General features: G+C 37.2%; 1 pseudogene; it reads left to right on the top strand.

The window, feature by feature from the left end:
- The first annotated feature begins 4,895 nt into the window (after positions 1–4,895).
- LOC142171841 (BURP domain protein RD22-like) lies at positions 4,896–17,024 on the top strand (annotated as a pseudogene).
- Positions 17,025–21,237: the final 4,213 nt, after the last annotated feature.

Below are 21,237 nucleotides of genomic sequence, written 5' to 3'. Positions count from 1 at the left end.
TGGTCACCTAATACTCTCCCAAGCTTGGGAGCCATATTTTTTAACTGGTCTTCAACCACATGTCGATTTAGATTGAATCTTCGGCCCCATCCTCTTCGATAGTCTCATCAGCAGCTCTAAGGGCTGCTTCAGCTTCTATCCGTACAACTTGTTCTCTCTGTTGTTCTTCCACTTTTACAACTAAGTCTACTCCATCATCACCATTCTTAGCCACATGTTCTTGGGTTGAAGTTTGCCCCAAGAATTTTTCGGTGAGTTCTTTCTCTTTCCTCAACTGTCGCGGATGATTTTCCACTTCTGGATCTTATGGAATCACTTCTTTTGAAGAAGATCGAGTCATACACCAAAGAAGTTAAACTTGTTACCTGCATACAGAAGAGAAACACCGTGAAGAATAAAGTAAACTTGGTTCCTGAATTAGCACCAAAAACTAATTTTGAATACTATTCATGGCCAATCCCCGGCAACGGCGCCAAAATTTGATGAGCACAAAACACAACACGAAATTGATGCTCGTTATCCAAAGATAGTATAATTTAATTATCGTCTCCACATGAATTGAATTTAAATAATTTTCAAGTAATTTCTAGATTAAAGCTATTCGGGGTGATTAACACTTTGGTTGGAATGATTAATAACTAAAGTTTGCTAAGAAAACTAAAGCAATTAACAATAGATAACAAAAAGACAAGAATTGAGCAACGCTGAAATAATCAATGGGAGAAATAGGGGCTTAACAGGATAGGTGCAAGATAGCTATTCGAGATCTAGCTCTAGTTCAATTCACTTTAATGTTCTAATGATTCTCACAAATTCACTCGATAATCAGTTCAAACTTGTGGCCAAGACTCCTCTTTCGATTAAATTTTAACTCTACGAGGTGAAATAATATAAAGCCCTGTGAAAATATGAAAGAACGCATTAGTGGATTAATCTTTAAGAAAATGTCTCTTGAATATTCTCCTAACTTAATTTAATCAACAATTCAACAAGTTTGTTTGATCAGTTAAAAGAATCACTGAATTAAACCATACAAAATAATGCAAAGATAATCACCAAAATATTCTTCTTTCGATTAAATAAATAGGTGAATAAAGTTGCAATAAACTCAAAGTTGCATAAACGAATTCATGCAAAGAACTAGAGTTAAAATCCATAAATATTAATCAAAATACCATATCCGTCTAATCCTAAGGTAAACTACTCTATAATCATGAGAAAGTTATCATAAATAAAGTTAAAAATAAGAAAACATGAATTCAATCCAAACTCGAGTGTTGAGTTGAGGAAAGAATGATGAATCCTTGTGATTTGAGTTTCCAATGCTCTTCAAGTTTTCCGTAGGTCAAAGGTCCCTTCAAAAACGTATTTTCGGTGTATTTATACCATGTAAGAACGGGTCCGGATGAAATTACCCTTTCCAAGCCAAAGTGGGAAATTACTCTAAGGAAAATACATAGGCGCGATGCGCCTTTGCGTCGCCCCATGCGCCGCGCCAGTGGGAAAGATCAGAGAGCAGGTCTTTTCCACTGTGCAGGAATTTTGCACTAGCACCTTGTGCCCCGTGACGTGCCTTGCGGCGCGGTAGTACATTTTTCTCAGAGTAATATTATTTTCTCACTTATTGACATCCGACTTGGTTCTCGACCCCTGAATGCATTACCGATTTAATTCCTTGGGCTTAGGCTTCAAAACTCCAAATTGTTCGATTTTGTTCCAGATTATCTTTTTAACTCGGAATCACTTCATGCAAGGCATAAAATACGTAATAAGTATAATTTACTATCATTTAAGCTCAAACATAAGTAAAATTACCAACTATGACTAAAACACAGGTTTCTACCCTACCATCACGAAATAAGGTAGGAAGCAATTTCACTTATATCTTAGTGTAAAGTGTAATGATAATTCATCTCAATTTTTAAAATCCCAATAACTTCAAAATAATTAATAGATATGAAGGGGAACAATTAAAGAAGTAGTAATCTAACTACGACATGGAAATCATAATCAATGAAATAACATAATACAATAAAATAATTTCCACTTGCATGTTTTAACCTCATAACAATGCATATGTACTCATCACCTTACGTATACCTCGTCCCCTTACATAATTCACGTAGAAAATAGACTAACAAGTCCTAAACCCTCAAGTCAAAGTTAACCACGATACTTACATCACTATGCAACCAAGTCAACCAACTAACCACGACCTTGCCTTTTGAACAAGCCTCCAAGCCAACCAAATATAACCAATTATCAATCAAATAATTCAAAATAAGCTTTAGAAACTACTCAAGAGTGAAAAAGATTCAATCTTTAATGAATTTGAAAAAAGTCAACAAAAGTCAACCCCGGGCTCGCTTGGTCAAAACACGATATTTGGACCAAAATTTGATTATGTGATTTATTTCAAAATTTGACCTAAATTTGAGGTCTAAATCTCAATTGTATAAAATCCCTAATTTCTACCATGAAAATCAAATATTCAATGTTGAAAACACATGAAAAGTATTGGGTAATTGAAAGGAAATGGATTAAAGTTCCTTACCAATGAGTTTGGGAAGAAACATCTCTTTAAAAATCGCCTCTAGAGTGTTCAGGGTTGAGAAATGGTGTAAAATCAGCTAAGTTCCAATTTTTCCCCTCTTTTACCCAGCTACGAATGTCGCAATTACGAATTTTTATTCTCAATTGCAACCATCGCAAATGCGAACTGTGTCCCGAGCCTGCCTTAACCGCAATTGCGACAAAACAATCCCAAATGTGATATCCCATCCAACCACAAATGCGATCAAAGGTTCGCATTAGAGAACCTGCCTAAGCCCAGTACGCAGTCGCAAATGTGACCAAGCCATCGCAAAAGCGAAGTCTGGGTTGTTCGCAATTGCAGACGTTTCTTCGCAAATGCGAAGACTACCCTGCCCAGTCCCCCATCTCAATTGCAAGCTCAACTTTGCAAAAGCGAAGTTCGAATTTGCATACAGGTCATCGCAATTGTGAGACCTGCAGCCCAACACCAGAACTGAAGCACACCAGTAGTCCTCAAACTATCCAAACTCATCCGAAACGCGTCTGAAACTCACCCGAGCCCCTCGGGCTCCAAACCAAACATGCACACAAGTTTAATAAGATCATATAAACTCGCTCGCGCGATCAAAACACCAGAATAACATCTAGAACCACTAATTGAATATCAAAACGCATGAAGTTCAAAGTGAAACTCAAGATCCTCTAGAATCACAACCAAGAGTGAGAATTCTATCAAACTAACTCTGAATTGCACCAAATATTGCAGACAAGTTTCAAATAACAAAACAAACCTATACCAACTCCCAAAACTAAAATTCGAACCCGATAGCCATAAAATCAACCTACGGTCAAACCTAAAAAAATTTAAAATTTTCAAGTTGCAAACTTTCGGTAAAACAAGTCAAATCAACCTTGGGACCTCCGATGTGAATTCTGGGCATAAGCTCAAGTCCAAAATCATAATACGAACCTACCGTAATCGTCAAAATATTGATCCTGATTCATTTACCCAAATGAAACTATGAGATGTCTCGAAAAATAAAAATAAAGGGTAGAGATCAAAAAGACCTATCGGGTCGTCACAATTTTACGGGAAAACACCAATATTATTTTTACGCCAAGCCCCTAGTCATCTAAGTTATACAACATTTATATGTATAGAAAAGTATTGGATACTACTAAATAAAAATAGATCACATAGAAATACTAATGTTATTTGTACGATAAAATCTCTAAATATCTAAGTAATACGATATTCATATAGAGAAGCATTGATAAATGTGCAGTAGCTACCAGATAAAAATTAGTTCATTAGAAAATACTAATATTACTTGTACGTCAACGCCTCCAGTTATTTAATTTATACAGTATTTTTACAAAATATTATTAATAAGTATACATTGATTAGCTACCAGATAAAATATATTTTGTAGAAAAGCAGTAATATTACTTGTACGCTAAAGCCTCTACTCTTGCCATCTAAATTAATAGAAGTCAGTAGTGAAAATAATGAGCAACGGAGATAAAGCTGAATAACATTATTCAATTAAGAATATAAAATGTAATTTATAATCTCGAGAACCAAACTTGAATACTTTACTGATCACTGACCTTCATAGTTATCCCTAAAAAAAAAATCGGAGAAAATCCAAATATATGCATGTACTTCAGAAAATGGTATAAGGATACCCTCGTTATACTATTGGATTATATATACCCTGCAATTATATTTTGGGTTCAAATATACCCCTTATTTAAATGGAGGATACGTGTCATCGTCTTATTGGCCAATTCTAAATATTTTCTAATTAATTAAAAATACTCATTATCCATACCAGAAAAATAATTTTATAAAGAAATTATTTTTTTTGTAAAAACTGAAAAAATCTGATTTTGTTTTTACTTAAAACTGAAAAAAACGAAAATATTTTTTTTTATTTTTTACAAAAATATTTGCTTAAAAATAAACTGAAAAATAATTTTTAAAACAATATTTTTGTAAAAACTGAAAAATAATTTTCTAAAGCAATTAAGAACTGAAACAAAACTGAATTTTTTTAACTAATAACTGAAAAAAAGAAAATATTTGTTTTCTGTTTTTACAAAAATATTTCTTTAGAAAATTGCTTTTCAGTTTTTATTTTTTAGATTGCTTTAGAAATTATTTTTCAGTTTTTTTTAAAAGCAATATTTTTATAAAAACTGAAAAAAAATATTTTCGATTTTTTTATTTTTTTATTTTTTTTCACTAAGTGAGTACGTTGTGCATTTTTCGCCTATAAATAAAGGGCAGTTCTACTTCCATCCAAGTTTTGCTTTCAGTCCTTTAGCTATTTCTACGATATCTATCATATATAACAATGAAGTTGCAGCTGCGCTACTCCCTCACAATCTTCTTGGTGAGTAGCATTTTTAGATAGTTTATCTTTTCACAATTTATTTAAGTTTCATCCTTGCCTAGTTATCATTTCATTCTGAAAATAGTACACACATACATCCTGATTTTAAAAGAATATTTATACTTGAGAAGGTATATAATTTTCGCACGATACTTCAATCAATACTTATATGCTCATATTACATATAGTACTCAATGACAGATCAAATCATAAGTATTTTCGAAAAAGGAAGGATTATTGTTTACATGGAAGATACTGATAAAAAAAACTGTTTATTGTTTTATATATGTAGCTATGCTTTTTTGGAAAGTACTCATGCAGCGATATCTCCGGAGGTTTATTGGAAAGTGAAATTGCCCAACACTCAAACCCCCAAAGTCATCAAAGATTACCTTCCCCGACCAGGTTAATTTGTCTTCAACCGGAGAATATTGTTTTACATAACATATAACAACAATAACAATTACGTCTTAATTCCAAACATACTACAATCAGCTATACAAATCCTTACCGATCATATTTTACATTACATGTTGAGAGAATGTTTGTCGATCGCTTCATTATTTGTCTTCATGCATATTGTGACTTAATTATATTTGTTTTATTAAGAGGAAATGGGTGAACATAGCCATTTAAAGAAGAAATTTTTTGTTTCCTACAAAGATCTTTTATATTATTTTCATAGCTATTATGTATACAAATAAAAACATATTGTACACAAAGATATACTGCTCCAAATAAATTTGTAAATTGATGGAGCTACAAAACCAAAGGACCAATTTGGAATATTGTTGTATCCCTGGAAAGGCGAACATACCACAATGAGGTAAATTGGTCAACATAGCCCTTTATAATTTGAATAAAAGAAAATGTTCATGCAAAGATCTCTTATATTTTATTTTCATATTTCTTATGTGTAAAAATAAAAATCTCTTGTGAAAAAGACAAAACTAAAAATAAATTTGTAAAGTGCTAAAAGACCAATTGATGTACAGAGTTTTGACGAAGACAATACCAGCCTAAGTATATTCTTTGTTGTCTGATACACAATGGAACTGAAAAAGGTAGAATGAATTTTGAAAATCAGCGTAGTTTTTTGTGAAGATTGCAAGAAGTAATTCAAACATCACTATGTAGGTGTTTATATAATGTACGTAGTGGAAAAATGGGTATATGGATATAGTCTGGACTTAGCAATATAATTATATGTTTTTCATAAATTCTTCAGTCTTGGTAATATTGAAGAAATTTCTATGCTAATTAAAGAAGGTCAAAAGAAAAACAAATTAAGTGAATGAAATGAATTCTCCACATTCTTTCCTGACATGAATGGTGAAAAGAGGGAGATTACCAATTATTCTAGTTCTCTGTAAGATAGTATGAGATTCAGTTAAAATCGACAGGATTGAAGAAAACTCTTTTTCTTGAAACAGAATCATTAATGAAACCACTTAATGTTGTCATTATTCAACTATTTGGTGACAATGATTGCCATCGTTGTTTTACAGATGATGTTGTTCCTGAGCTAAAACAAGATAATTACTCTAACATTAAGAAGAAAGTATACTATGGTTTAAGTGGATATATAGCCATTAGCTGGCATCATGCTGCAACAGAGGAATATCTTCGTGAGCTGGAAAAATACAACACTAACACTAAAGAGAAAGCTGCTACAAAGTATGATCGTCGTGTGCTAAAAAAGGAAAACCCTAGCATGAATTGTGCTACTAACAAGAATGAGCTCCGACAAGTAACTGATGAAGGAAGCAGTTCAGAGACTGATCTTAAAGATGATCATCCTTTGAAACAGTACTTCTTAGTAGAAAATTACTTGGAGAAAGGAAAAGTGATCAGCTTTCCCTCTCTCCTAAATAAAAATGAAGCACCCTTTTTGCCTCGCCAATTTGTGAAATCGATTCCCTTCTCAATGGAGAAAATCTCAGAGATTCTCAATCATTTTTCGATAGACAGTGGATCAAAGGATGCTTAAACAATTGAGAAAACAATCAAACTTCGTGAAGAGCCAGAAGTGGAACATAAAGAGAAGCAAATATGTGCAACTTCTTTGGAGTCTATGGTAGATATCAGCTTATCCATGCTCGGGACAAACAATATCCTCGCAATTACATCAGAGGTACAAGGGAAAACCCAGAAATCGCAAAGATACACCATTGAAGAAGTTCAACAGATAGCTGATGGAGATAATATGGTTGATAGGTTATATGTATCCCTGTTATGTTTTGATGATCTAACAAACTTATTGATAAGAACCGGATAAGGAACCTGTTACACATCCTCAAGTACTTAAAGAACAACAAGTCTTAGTTCGGGGACGTGGTTCAACTTTTCAGAGCCAAAGGAACAACAGAGGAAACAGATAGCCACCAGTTCCCGTTGGTGACTGTACAAGTCAACTCTCCACAGCTGTAAAGTTGCTGCCTGCACACGCAACAGTGCAAAAATAGTGCAGCAGTTAACTTTATGGGGAATGCCCTTTACCTAACTTGCTTACACCATTCAAGTGATGTGACAAATGAGTTATTTACATCAAGCAAAGGTCAAACAAAACATTCGCACATTTAAGAATTGATCAAGCATTTTCTCTAAGGTCTGTGCCAATCTTGCAAGTAATTCTCAAGGGCATCAAGAACAAAGAACAACATAACAAATGACCAGTTTCATGTATTGAGTCATTACATATCCTTAGTTGTGTTGCACCTTTGTTAAAGTTCTTTACTTATAATTCCTACTTAGCTTAGTTAGAAGCATTGTGTAGGAAATCTTTGTAAATCATAAACCCTTGTGTTTGTATCTTGGCTAGAGTTAGTCGAGTTGTAAAGTCTTTGTAATAGAGTTATTACAAAGTTTCTTGTAATAGAGTTGTTACAAGTTAGTGAGGGATTAAGAGGTTAATTCCTAGGTTACAATAGGTTGTAATCTAAAGTTTGCTCAGCAGTGAAGTTGAAATCCTACAAGGGTAGGTCGTGGTTTTTAATCCCGTGAGCTTGGAGTTTTCCACGTAAAACTTCTTTGTCTCATTTACCTACTGCAGTGTGCATGTGTTCTATGGGAACTAATAGAGAACCTGGTTCTCTATATAGTTTGGTGGACCCTTAAAATTCTATCAATTGGTATCAGAGCGGGTTCTTTCTATCAAGCTAACACCTAGAAAGGATCCGCATGGCTGCTCCACCAAACTTTGAAGAAGGTCAGTCTACCTGCAGGCCACCAAGGTTCAATGGGCAGTACTATGGATGGTGGAAGACTATGATGCAGGACTTTATCATGGCTGAAGATTCAGAGCTATGTGATGTTATTTGTGACGGACCCTTTGTTCCCACCAAGAATCTTGGCGCCCCAACTGTAGCCTTTACAAAGACGAGGAAGGAATTCAATAATGTTGATCGAAAGGCCATAGAAAAGAACTTTAGAGCAAAGAAAATTCTTGTGTGTGGCATTGGTCCTGATGAATATAACAGGATATCAGCCTGCAAATCAACAAAAGAAATCTGGGAGGCTCTTCAGACAGCTCACGAAGGAACAACACAGGTTAAGCAATCCAAAATCGACATGCTCATAATTGAATACGAGCTCTTCAGGATGAATGATGATGAATCCATCCAAGATATGCATACTCGCTTCACCTCCATCATTAATGAGCTTCAATCTCTTGGTGAAACTATTCCAAGAAACAAGCTTGTCAGGAAAATCCTTAGTGTACTGCCCAGTTCTTGGAAAAGCTAAGTGAACACCATTACAGAGGCGAAGGACTTGCAGACACTGACCATAGATGAACTTGTCGGCATTCTGAAAACATATGAAATGAAGAAGAAGAAGGACAATGAAAGAAGAGAACCCAAAAGGGAGAAGAACCTGGTCCTCAGGACAGACAACAATGATTCAAGTAGTGAGGATGGTGATATGGCTTACTTGACGAGAAGATTCTAGAAGATGGTTCGCAGGAATGGAGGCATTCCAAAAAGGGGAAGTTCTAGCAAGCCAAAAAATTATCACCTCTGTCATAAATGTGGCAAGATAGGACACTTCATCAAGGATTGACCTCTCCTAAAGCAAGATCAGTACAAAAATAACTTTGACAAAGTAGCCAAGAGGAACCCGGTTCCTGATAAACGCTTCAAGCGAAAGAATGTCGCTGACAATGTTGTAAAGCAAGCTCTTGCTGCATGGGGAGACTCCTCCAGCGAATCTGAAGAAGAAAATGATCATAGTGATAGTTCAATGATGGCAGTGGAAAGTGAAGCAACTGAGTATGATGCAATCTTCACCTTGATGGCTCTGTCTGATGATGATGAAGATGATGAGGTAATTTTCTGGATGTTCAGATAAATCTGAAATCTTATTCTCCTAAAAAACTCATGTCTTTGGCAAATGTGTTAATTGATTCTTATCACAACCTTATAAATGATAAAGATACTTTAATTGTAGAGTTAGGAGAAGCAGAACAAACCAGAGATGACTTAGTAATCGTTGTTGGTGATTTAAAGGAAACAATTGATAACCTGAAGAAAGAGAAGGATGCCTTAGATGAAAGAACTGCACATATAGAACATGAAATAGATGATCTAATGGTCGCTATGGTAGACCTAAAAGAGACCTTTGAGTGTGTAAGAAAGGAAAAAAGCTAAGAGAGTTGCTAACATTTAGCATGAGAGAGATGACCTATTAGTGGTGGTAGTGGACTTGAAGGAAACAATTGGGGAACTTAAAATGGAGAGTAGGCCTGAAAATACTCAAAAGGGAAAGGAAGTTCCAAGTGAGGCACACATTAAGCTTGAAAGTGAGTTAAGTTCAGTGAAGTCTAGTCTGTGTGCTCAGCTTGAGAAAAACAAACAACTTCAGGAATAACTAGGTAGAGTGAAGAGTGATATTGAAAAATCACTCAAGTGGACCTGGTCCTCTGATGCTATCACTGCCATGTACACCAATAATAGGGGAAACAGGCAGGGGATTGGGTTCCAAAGGAAAAAGATTCCCTACAACCCTCATAGCAAGTACATTACTGTACATGACAATTGGCTTTGCACTCACTGCGGTAACACTGGGTACTTTAAAGAAAACTATATGGCCAGATTTCAGTCACAGCAGAAAAACAAAGTTTTTGCTAAAACAAGTAACTACTGGTAGAGAACCTGGTCCCTCATATAAAAAATGCATAATGCCTTCTTGGACTAGAAGATCCCTTATTCACCCATTTCCTCATTACAAGGGACCCAAACTCGTTTGGGTTCCTAAGTCTAACTCCTGATTTTCTTGTGCACGGAACAGTGAAAGGAAGCAGCCTACAATGGTACATGGATAGTGGTTGCTCAAAGCATATGACTGGAAGTACATATGACTTCCTTTCACTTAAGGCCCTGCAAGGAGGGAGTGTATTCTTTGGAAATGACAAGAAAGGATATATTCTCGGAGTTGAAAGGATTAGGAAGTCTTTCTCACGCTCAATTAAAAATATATACTACGTGAACGGGTTGAAGTATAGCTTGATAAGTATTTCCCAAATCCGTTACAAGGGAAACAAGGTGGAATTTGTGTCAAAAATATGTACAGTCACATACCTAGTGACTGGTGAGGTGGTGCTAGTGGCAAGAAGATACAAAAATATCCGTGTTGCTGATTTTGAGTCTCTACAGAATGGTGATCTCATCTGTCTAAGTGCTGTTGATGATGATGCTAAATTATGGCATAGGAGGATGGGACATGCAAGCTTCATGTTGCTGAACAAATTGGTCAGGAAGAACCTGGTTCGTGGTCTGCCCAAGTCAAGCTTCAAAGATCACAAAGTGTGTGATGCATGTGTAAAAGGCAAACAAGTCAGATCCTCATTCAAGCCCAAAAATGAAATCAGTACCTCAAGGCCACTTGATCTTCTTCACATGGATCTATGTGGACCTATGAGGGTGCCAAGCAGAGGAGGAAGGAAGTACATCTTTGTGATAGTTGATAACTACTCCAGATTCACCTGGACTTTATTTCTCAGAACCAAGGATGAAACTTTTGAAGTGTTCGTTGCTTTTGTCAAGAAGATCCAAGTGAAGATAGGTAATAAGGTAGCCTGCATCAGGTATGATCATGGGACAGAGTTTGACAATGCCAAATTTGATGAGTTCTGTACAGAAAATGGTATCACTCACAATTTCTCAGCTCCAAGAACACCTCAACAAAATGGTGTTGTGGAAAGGGAGAATAGAACTCTTAAAGACATGGCAAGGACAATGTTGATTGATAGTGGGATTGCAAAGAATTTATGGGCAGAAGCTGTTAACACTACTTGCTACTTGGTGAACAGGTGCATGATCAGGTCCCTTCTGAACAAGACTCCATATGAACTGTTGAATGGAAGGAAGTCCAAGCTGACACATCTAAGGACTTTTGGGTGTAAATGCTTTGTTCTCAACAATGGAAAGGAAGCCCTTGGAAAATTGATGCCAAAAGTGATGAAGGAATCTTTCTGGGATACTCATCTCAAAGCAAAGCTTACAAAGTATACAACAAAAGGAATGTGTTGAGGAAAGTATACATGTGATCTTTGATGAATATCACCTCTCCTGTGAGAAAGACAGACATGCTAATCAAGATTGAGAACCTTTATCTGTTCCAGGAGAAGTTATTGACATGGCAAATGGAAAAGTAGACATGATGAGTCATGTAAAGGAATCCAGTGAAGATGATGCGAGTACACCTCCATCTATTCGAGAGGAACCTGGTCCCCTGATCACACCAACTGAAGCTGAGTTGTTGATGCAGTCCAAGGTACTCCACTTGCTGAAGTAAGAAGCACCCAAGAACCTCAGTAAGACATACCTGGGTCCTCTTCCAATGAGATTCATACACCAAATTGGAATCACAAAAGCTCACATCCTCTTGACAACATAATCATCCCTCTTGACTCATGAATTCAAACCAGATCAAAAGCAAGAAACTCACTTGCCTTTTCAGCCTTTCTTTCCCAAATAGAGCCCAAAAATATCAAAGAAGCGTTAAAAGATGCAGACTTGATCATAACCATGCAAGAGGAGCTGCATAAATTTGAAAGAAATAAGGTATGGCACCTGGTTCCTCGACCTGCAGATCGAACTATTATAGGGACCAGGAGGGTATTCAGGAACAAACTTGATGAGTTTGGAAATACAACAAGAAACAAGGAAAGCCTTGTAGTTCAAGGCTACAATCAGGAAGAAGGGATTGATTATGATGAAACAATTGCTCCAGTTGCTTGAGTGGAAGCTATTAGAATTCTTATTGCCTTTGCATCTCATATGGAGTTCACATTGTTCCAAATGGATGTCAAAAGTGCATTTCTAAATGGCTACCTGAAAGAAGTTTTTGTCAAGCAGCCTCCTGGATTTGAGTGTCACGAGCATCCTGAGCATGTATTCAAGCTGGACAAGGCATTGTATGGGATAAAGCAGGCTCCCGGGCTTGAAATGAGGGAGGAACCTGCTCATTGTTTAGAAGTAGAATATGTAGCAGCTGCCTCTTGCTATGCTCAACTGTTGTGGATTAAGTAGCAGCTAGAACATTTCAAGACAATGTTGAGAGAGGGCTTATCTGCATGAAATTTTGCAGCACAGAAGATCAAATTATAGATATCTTCACCAAAGCACTGAGCAGAGAGCACTTTGAAAATAATCGCTTGGCACTAGGGTTGATGAAGTCTAGGTAGGGACCTGGTCCCTTGATGATTGGCTATGAAAGAAATGTACAGGTAAAATAGCTAAAAAGTATTTTCTGGCAAAGTCTAACTCACCTCTATACCGTTACAGGTAGACATGCATGACGATTACAGAGCAGACAAGTAGCTAATGCATTGCACGTTGGTCAAAGGACGAGGCTTACATTTTCAAACTCTATCAGGGAACCTGGTTCCTTTGACACGGGTTAGTAGTTCTTTTTTACTCTCATGCATAATTTTTTAAACGTCTGAAATGGTGCCATGTCATTATACTGTCAGTTTCTTTTTGCTTCTTGAATCAAAGAGTCTCACCCTTTATCAAGTGACCCGATTACCCAAAATTGATACCCAACCGATCTCTAGCTCATCTCAAATAAATCCATTCACAGTCACTTTCAGAACTGTTCATATCACGAATCCAAAATTTCCCTTTTTCCTTCTTCAAACTCTCTTCTTCAACTAATTACACTCCACCATGTCTGACAATCAGGAAACACAAAATGTCCCAAGCATCGTCTCCACTGTGTCCCCATCCATTGAAACATAAGTGATAGAGCCCACACTCCCTGCTCCGACTAGTCCAAACCCTAACCTAGAGTCACAACCACCCTCTGCTTCCTCTCCAACCCAGTCGAGTTCTGGTTCTCATCGGAGTCGCAAAACATTGACTCCCAGGAAATTTATAGTTGTGACCTTTACTTCTACCTCGCCGGAAAAGATGGTTGACGAAGACATAGTGGATGGAGAAGAAAATTAAGAAATTTCTAGTCTACTAGTGGAATAAAGTTTTGTTAAAGAACAAGGTATGGGTCATACCAGTCATGAATCGACAATGGAAGCCCCGGGCTTGGATCCTACATGTAATGATCCTCTAATGCTTTGTGAAGTTACTTTGGAGTTACAAGAACAGGAAGCTATAGAAAATATACTTTCAATCACTGCTGAGGGAAGTTTGATTGGAGGTTTTGAGGGTGTGCCTGAGTTTCAGGGGGAAGATAATGGTACAAAGTTCGAGGGAAGGGACCTGGTGCCTGTAAAACATCTGGCACCAAACAGTACTACTGGGGAACTTCCCGATGGACCTGATCCCTCCACACATGAAAAGCACTATGCTCCTACTTGGGATAAAACTCCTTATTCTTCTAAAGAACCCCAGGTCAGAACTGATCCCGCTCTCTCTCCTTATTTCTATGCTGAGCCATTGGCCATTGTTCCTTCCGAGATGCGGTCTCTGTCTGAGGAGGAAAATGAAGGGAGTAAAGATGTCTATGACAATGTGGCTCTTGTGAGCTTCATCAGGGCTAGGAGTAATCAGGCAACTCCCCAAGAGTCAACTTCTAAGAGACCTATCAATAGGTTGCAGAAGAAGGAAGAATTTGAGTCAGTTTTAAGGAAAAGCAAACAAGAAAAGAAGAAGAGGATATTGGTGAAAGATGAAAAGGTTGTAAATGAGAAGGTAGTGCCTCATACACTAGTTGTTAATGTTGATGATGAGGTAGAAGAGGAACCCAGTTCCTTGGTTCTTTAGTCCTCAAAGAAACTTTCCAAAGTACAAAAGTGAGTCATCTGTGAGTAAAATGGTCTTGAGCAAGGTTGAGGATGAAAAATCTTGTGAAAAGGTAGTTGAGGAATCAGGGGAACAAGTGACATAAGAATCAGTTGAAAAAGTGTCTGCAAAAAGAGTGTTTGGGAAATCTGCTAAGAAAGGAAAGAGTGCTCGCACATCAGTAAAAATGAAGGGTGATGCTAGTGAGGAACCTAGGTCCTCCAAAAAGACCAAGATTACTGATACCCAGGATGCTAGCAAGGAAAAATTGAAAAATCAAAAGGTGTTGTGGGGCCGTACATTTGCCCTTGATAGTCTGGATATGGATGGAATATGCCAATTGGTGGAGATCTGTGAATCCAACAATGGACACACCTGTTCACAGGTGACTGTCCCAAAGTTTATGAGGACAAAGTGAGCAGTCTTTATGCCAACATCTTTACAGTTGAGGATGATCATATTTGTGTGATGGTGAATGGTGTTGATCTTGTGATGGACTCTGCTGTGCTGGGAACTATCTTGGGAGTGCCTGCTGAGGGTTTGTCTTCTGTTCATGGAACCTGCTCTTCGAACTTTAGAAATGCTATCTTGAAGGATAAGGCAGTTCAGCAAGGGGAACGAGTACACAAGAAGGCCCTCCTTCCAGTGTACTAACTGCTGTTTGAATTGGTGAACAAGGTTTTGCTCCCTCGTGCAGAAAGAAGGTCCATTACATCTCGACTAGACCTGGTTCTCATGGAAGCACTGGATGGCTACAGAACTATCAACCTACCTGGCATCATGATAGAACACATGGAGAAGGTGGCAGAGTTCAAGAATGGTAATCATGGGCTACCTTACGGGTTCCGCCTTACTAAGGTTTTTGAGTTCTTCAAAGTCCCTTTAGGAAAAGCTAAAGTGTGTAATTGTAAGCAAACCTTCTCCAAGACCACCCTCGAGGAATGTAAATTCATTGATAAGGTTGGAGAGGTTGGCAGCACTTCTACTATCTCCCAGTTGATCAACGCCCAAAACAGTGCCATTGATGAGATAAGGAAGCTGAAGGCAAGGAATGCCATTCTTGAGGGTCAGCTTCAAGAGGAACCTGGTTCCCGCAGCTCTCACAACACAAAGGTTTCCTTTCTGACCAAAGAAAATTCCGACCTCTGGAAACAGGTTGAGGACCTGAAGCAGAAACTGCTTAATGAGCAGATGTCACCTAATGCTCGAATGGACATCCTTTTTAAAAACCCTTCCTCTTCATCTAAGCCTTCCGCTTCCAGTGCTCCCTAGAACATGTTCCCAGTGTCAAGTTCCTAGTATCCGTCCTCTGTTTTTAGTGATGTTTATGACTGGTACCTTTTGTTTTTTTTATTTTGTGGATGTTTTGGTAACAATGGAACTGCTCTCTGCTTAATTCCCAAAAATTAATGAAAGTTTCATCCTTTTGCTGTGTATGTCTTGCTCTTTTGCTCTGTTTTTAGTCATGATTGTGTGCACACATGTGTCATGAGTTAACCAAGCCAGAATTCTTTTTGCTTATTGCTTGCTACCGATCTTTTTATGATGCCAAAAGGGGAAAAATAATTGAGGGGAACAAGCTGGGGAACAGATTCAGGGGGAATACATGTTATGTGTATGTCATTCTGGCTCTTAAGAGAAACTTCAATTATAAGTTTGTCATCATCAAAACGGTAGAAATTGATAGGTTATATGTATCCCTATTATGTTTTGATGATCTAACAAACTTATTGATAAGAACCAGATAAGGAACCTGTTACACATCCTCAAGTACTTAAAGATTAACAAGTCTCAGTTCGGGGACGTGGTTCAACTCTTTAGAGTCAAAGGAACAACATAAGGAACAGATGGCCACCAGTTCCCGTTGGTGACTGTACAAGTCAACTCGCCACAGCTGTACAATTGCTACCTGCACACGCAACAGTGCAAAAATAGTGCAGCAATAAACTTTATGGGGAATGCCCTCTACCTAACTTACTTACATCATTCAAGTGATGTCACACATGAGTTATTTACATCAAGCAAAGGTAAAATAAAACATTCGCACATTCAAGAATTGATCAAGCATTTTCTCTCAAGTCTGTGCCAATCTTGCAAGTGATTCTCAAGGGCATCAAGAACAAAGAACAACATAACGAAGGACCAGTTTCATGTATTGAGTCATTACATGTCCTTAGTTGTGTTTCACCTTTGTTAAAGTTCTTTACTTGTAATTCCTACTTAACTTAGTTAGAAGCATTGTGTAGAAAATCTTTGTAAATCATAAACCCTTTGTGTTTATATCTTGGCTAGAGTTAGTCGAGTTGTAAAGTCTTTGAAATAGAGTTATTACAAAGTGTCTTGAAATAGAGTTGTTACAAGTTAGTGAGGGATTTAGAGGTTAATTCCTAGGTTACAATAGGCTGTAATCTAAAGTTTGCTCAGGAGTGAAGTTGAAATTCTACAAGGGTAGGTCGTGGTTTTTAATCCCGTGAGCTGGGAGTTTTCCACATAAAATTTCTTTGTCTCATTTACCTACTGTAGCGTGCGTGTGTTATGTGGGAACTAATAGAGAACTTGGTTCTGTATATAGTTTGGTGGACCCTTAAATTCTATCAATATGGTATGCCACAAGCTTAACTACGCATATGCATTGTATTATTGTCATTTTGGAGGAAGCACCAAAACATTAATGGTATCTATGGTTGATGATGATGGAACAAAAGTGAAAGCACTGTCAGTGTGCCACAAAGATACATCTTTTTGGAACCCAAAGGCATTCCCTTTTGTATTTCTAAAAGTTAAGCCTGGAACTACACCAATTTGCCATTTTCTTCAAGATGAACAAATCGTCTTTGTCCCTTCTAAATAGGCCCAATAAACTAATGAATAAGTGTTTACACCATCCTCGATTGCCCTTTATAAAGCGTGGTCGATCGCTTTCCTTTCTGGTACTTCACGTTTCATTTGTAATGTGTCTTTATAATAAATGGAAATGATCCTAGCTTCATGGTATCTTTTGTATGAACCCGAAAGATATCATTGATTCTTAGCCTTGTGAAATATTTTCAAGGTGTATGACGAGCGCAAAACACATTTAAATATGCTTGCTAGTCGAATATAGTATAATATAATATCGTATCACCCAGGGATTGGAGTTAAATAATATTATCGTAATTTGTAGCTAAATTGCTATCTAAGGTTATCAAAAATTTAGATTTATGTGATTAAAACTACAATTAACTAAGAATTTAGAGCTACTGACTAATGACATTTGCAACCAAGGTAAGCAAGGAAGATATCAGTGGGAGAAAGTAGGGGTTAATTGGATAGGTGAAAAATAATTGTTGGGATCTAACTCTAGATAATTCACTTCAAATATTTATGTGAGTCTCTCGAATTCACTCAATTATTAGTTAAAACATTTAGTAGAAACTCCTCTCTCGATTAAGTCTCAACCTCACAAGATGAACCTATTTATGCACGTGAAGATATGCAAGAATGTGAAGTGGATCAGTCTTTAGGAGAACCTCTCTCGATTATCCTCCTAACTAGGTTTAATCAACAATCCAACTAGCCTCTTTCGATTTCTAAGAAGAATTAATGAACTCAACCAACAAGATAATGCAAAGATATCACAAGTTATACCTCTCTCGATTACATGAACATGTGAATATAGATGCAATAATGAAATCATCCAAAATGATTCAATACATAGAGACTAGTGTTATAATCCACAAAAAAATATCAATACACGAAATCCATCAAATCCTAAAGAGAACTACTCCATAGATGTGGAGCAATTCATCACAAATATGTTTAAAGTAAAGGAAAATATAAAACGATCCAAACTCGTGTCTTGAGTGAGGATTAAATGATGAACTCCTTGTGCTTTTTCTCTCCCACTTCTCCTTAACCTCCTTAGGTCATAGATGCGTCAAAAGTCCTGAAAAATAACGTTTTCCCATGTATTTATAGCAAGTAGGGTCGGCCCCAGACGAAATCAACTTCTCTTACGCGAAATAGGGCAATTACTCTGTAATATTTGCACAGGCGCGCCGCATGGGGTGACACGCCAGGTGGAGCATTAGTGGGGAAATCCAAAGAGCTAGTTATGACAGGCAGCAGGCATTTTGCATAGCCGCAGCACGCCACGCGCCGTGCTAGTGATGTTTTCTTAGAGTACGGAATTTTCCTTGCTTTTTGATATAGAGATGTGGTTTTCGACCCCCCGAACGTGATCTCGGCTTAATCCCTTGGGCTTTTACTTAGACTTCAAAGCTCCAAATAACTCGAATTAATTCCATACATCTACATAGCTCGGAATCACTCCTACAAGGCATAAAAACGGAATAAGTACAAAACACTAGCGATTAAAGCTCAAACACAATAAAAGTACAGTAAGTTAGAGTGCAATAAGTGACTAAAACACGAGATTATAGCCTACCATCAACACCCTACACTTAAACCATTGCTCGTCCTCGAGCAATCAAACTACAATTCACATAGAACATGACATTTTTACAACAACTCTCATAACTCATCACACCAATAATATTTAAAATAGATTAAGCACTCTAACGTAACATCCTCGCCTCAATATTTTACTCACCAGCACTATGCATTATTTATAACCCGCTCACTTACTCTAACATAGAGGTCAACGACATTACATTTCCTTCATGAATCAAGTGCCCTTACACCACATTAGAGAGTAGTTCCACACACCATGAAATTTAAGAAAAATTAGGAACTCAAGATAGAAAGAATTCACTCACTCTCAGAAATAACATTCATATGCCATAAAAGATGCACCATAGGCTTTCCCGTAGTGTGCTACTCTACTAATTGAGCTCGTTCAGTCAAGGATCAAGTAGGACTTTCATTGGTTGTAATGTAGCATGTGGGATGGGTAGGATACATTTAGATATAAGGGTGACTATACCTCCCTAAACACTTTAATACACACATTTAACCGTTCAAAACTCCACACTTATGTCAAACCATAAATCCACCTTCACATCAATATACATTAACTCCCAACTTTTTTAAGCACAATTATATCAAGAGTTACCACTATCAAGGAATATTTTGCACAATTAACAACTTATTTTTTTCTTTCCTTTTCTTATTCAATTCAAGTGGCTCTTACTTTTTCAAAACAATGCACCTTCTTCCTCATTTCATTAGTTCCACTCAAAAGCCAAGCCAATCACCCAACACTTCAAATTTTACAAAGTTCATAATAAATTCCAGTGCTTACGAGAGGTAAATAGTTCAAATAGATGGTCAATTCAAACAAATGGATAAGGCTTTTAATGTGGTCGGCAAAGAAACAGGCTCAACGGGGTTAACTAAGATACATAACAATTAGGTGGGTAATAGTTTATAACTGGCTCAACAAAGAAATGCCTATATCACTTCCACGACTGAACAAAACTACCATTTCGCTTTGCAAACACACGGGGCAAGTTCTAGACATCAAATGCAATGCACAAAATAACACAAAATCTCACACACACATGGCACATAACTCACTCAAGATTGGATCATCAAGACACTTTAGTCAAAGCAGTTAAGCAAAGTTAAGATCATACAATTTAAGGTACTTATACAAGACTCAAAAACTTAGCCTAAGCGTCACAACTAAAGCAATCACTATTCTCAAGGCATAATAAAGTTAAGATACATTGTCTTCTATTTAATTCATAGCACAAGGTTTCCTACTTCTAAAAAAAATTAAAAACTAACAACACCCGGTTCAAACAGAAACCCTTGGAAAAGAACCGCGGCACAAAAAGAAACCAAGGGAAAATCATTACACTACTTAACAAAAGAAAATCTTTTTGTCTTTTTCTTTCAACTTTAATCCCTCAAGAAACCCGTCGAATGATATCCATCGTCGCGAAAAATCGATTTTTTTTCAATTTTTATGTTATTCAATTTTGTTTCTATCTCTCACCTACTAAAAAAAACTAAACAAACACATATACAGACAACACACAATTATCCCCCACCCCACACTTTAAATTGTGGCAAGTCCCTATGACATACAATTAAAAAGAATAAGGTAAACGAAACTTCGTTGAACATCTAGTCGGGGTCTGAGTCGAAGTCGGGATCCATTCCTCGCCTTCGAACTGATGCACACATCCATGCCGACAGCTTCTTCTCAGCCTTCTTGGGGTGCACCCCACACTTATCTTTCTCACTCGCCGCAATGTTATCCTTTGAGTCCTTCACTTTCCAATCAACACTCACAGCTGGCCTCTCTTTTTTAACCCCTGTTTCCATATTTATCTCGAAAGTTACAGTTTCCTTACCCACTCTAAACATGATATTTCTCTCGTGTATATCTAATATTGCTCTACCCGTTGCTAAGAATGGTCTTCCTAAGATGAGGGGGACCTCCTTGTTTTCCTCCATATTCACTACTATAAAATCTACAAGAAAATACAAACTTATCTACCCAAACTAAGACATCTTCCACTATCCCCTCGGGTATTAGAGTCGTTTAGTCTGCCCGCTGCAAAGATATTGGTGCAGACCTTATCTCTCCAATCTCATTCTCCAGCTTCCTGTAAATAGACAAAGGCATTAGATTAATTGAGGCGCCAGAATCACAAAAAGACTTATCAAAATTAATAATGCCTAAAGAGCAAGGCATAGTAAAACTCCATGGATCTCCACACTTTTGTGCGAGGATGTTTTGCAAGATTGCACTACAATGCTGTGTGAGCTTGACTACTGAAGTCTCTTCTATCTTCCTCTTCTTTGTAAGGACCTCCTTCAAGAATTTGGCATAAGCTGGCATTTGAGAAAACACTTATGTGAATGGCAACTTTATAATAATCTATTTAAGCATATCCAGAAATTTCTCAAACTGCTTGTCCAGCTTTTCTCTATACAACTTTTGGGGAAAAGGTAAAGCATGCATGTTCTTGCTCTCTTCACATTCCTCCTTTCTCGAACTCTCTTCCTTCTTCTTTTTGTCAGCTCCCTTTTTGCCTTTCTTCTTCTTATCAACTCCATTTTTTAGATGCTCCCTACTTTCTTTTTCAGGTATCACATCTTTTTGGATCGGA

The sequence above is a fragment of the Nicotiana tabacum genome, chromosome 17, assembly GCF_000715075.1.
Source record: "Nicotiana tabacum cultivar K326 chromosome 17, ASM71507v2, whole genome shotgun sequence".
Lineage (NCBI taxonomy): Eukaryota > Viridiplantae > Streptophyta > Magnoliopsida > Solanales > Solanaceae > Nicotiana > Nicotiana tabacum.
Note: the sequence above shows the minus strand (reverse complement) of the source record. Positions and strands in the feature narration are given on the sequence as shown.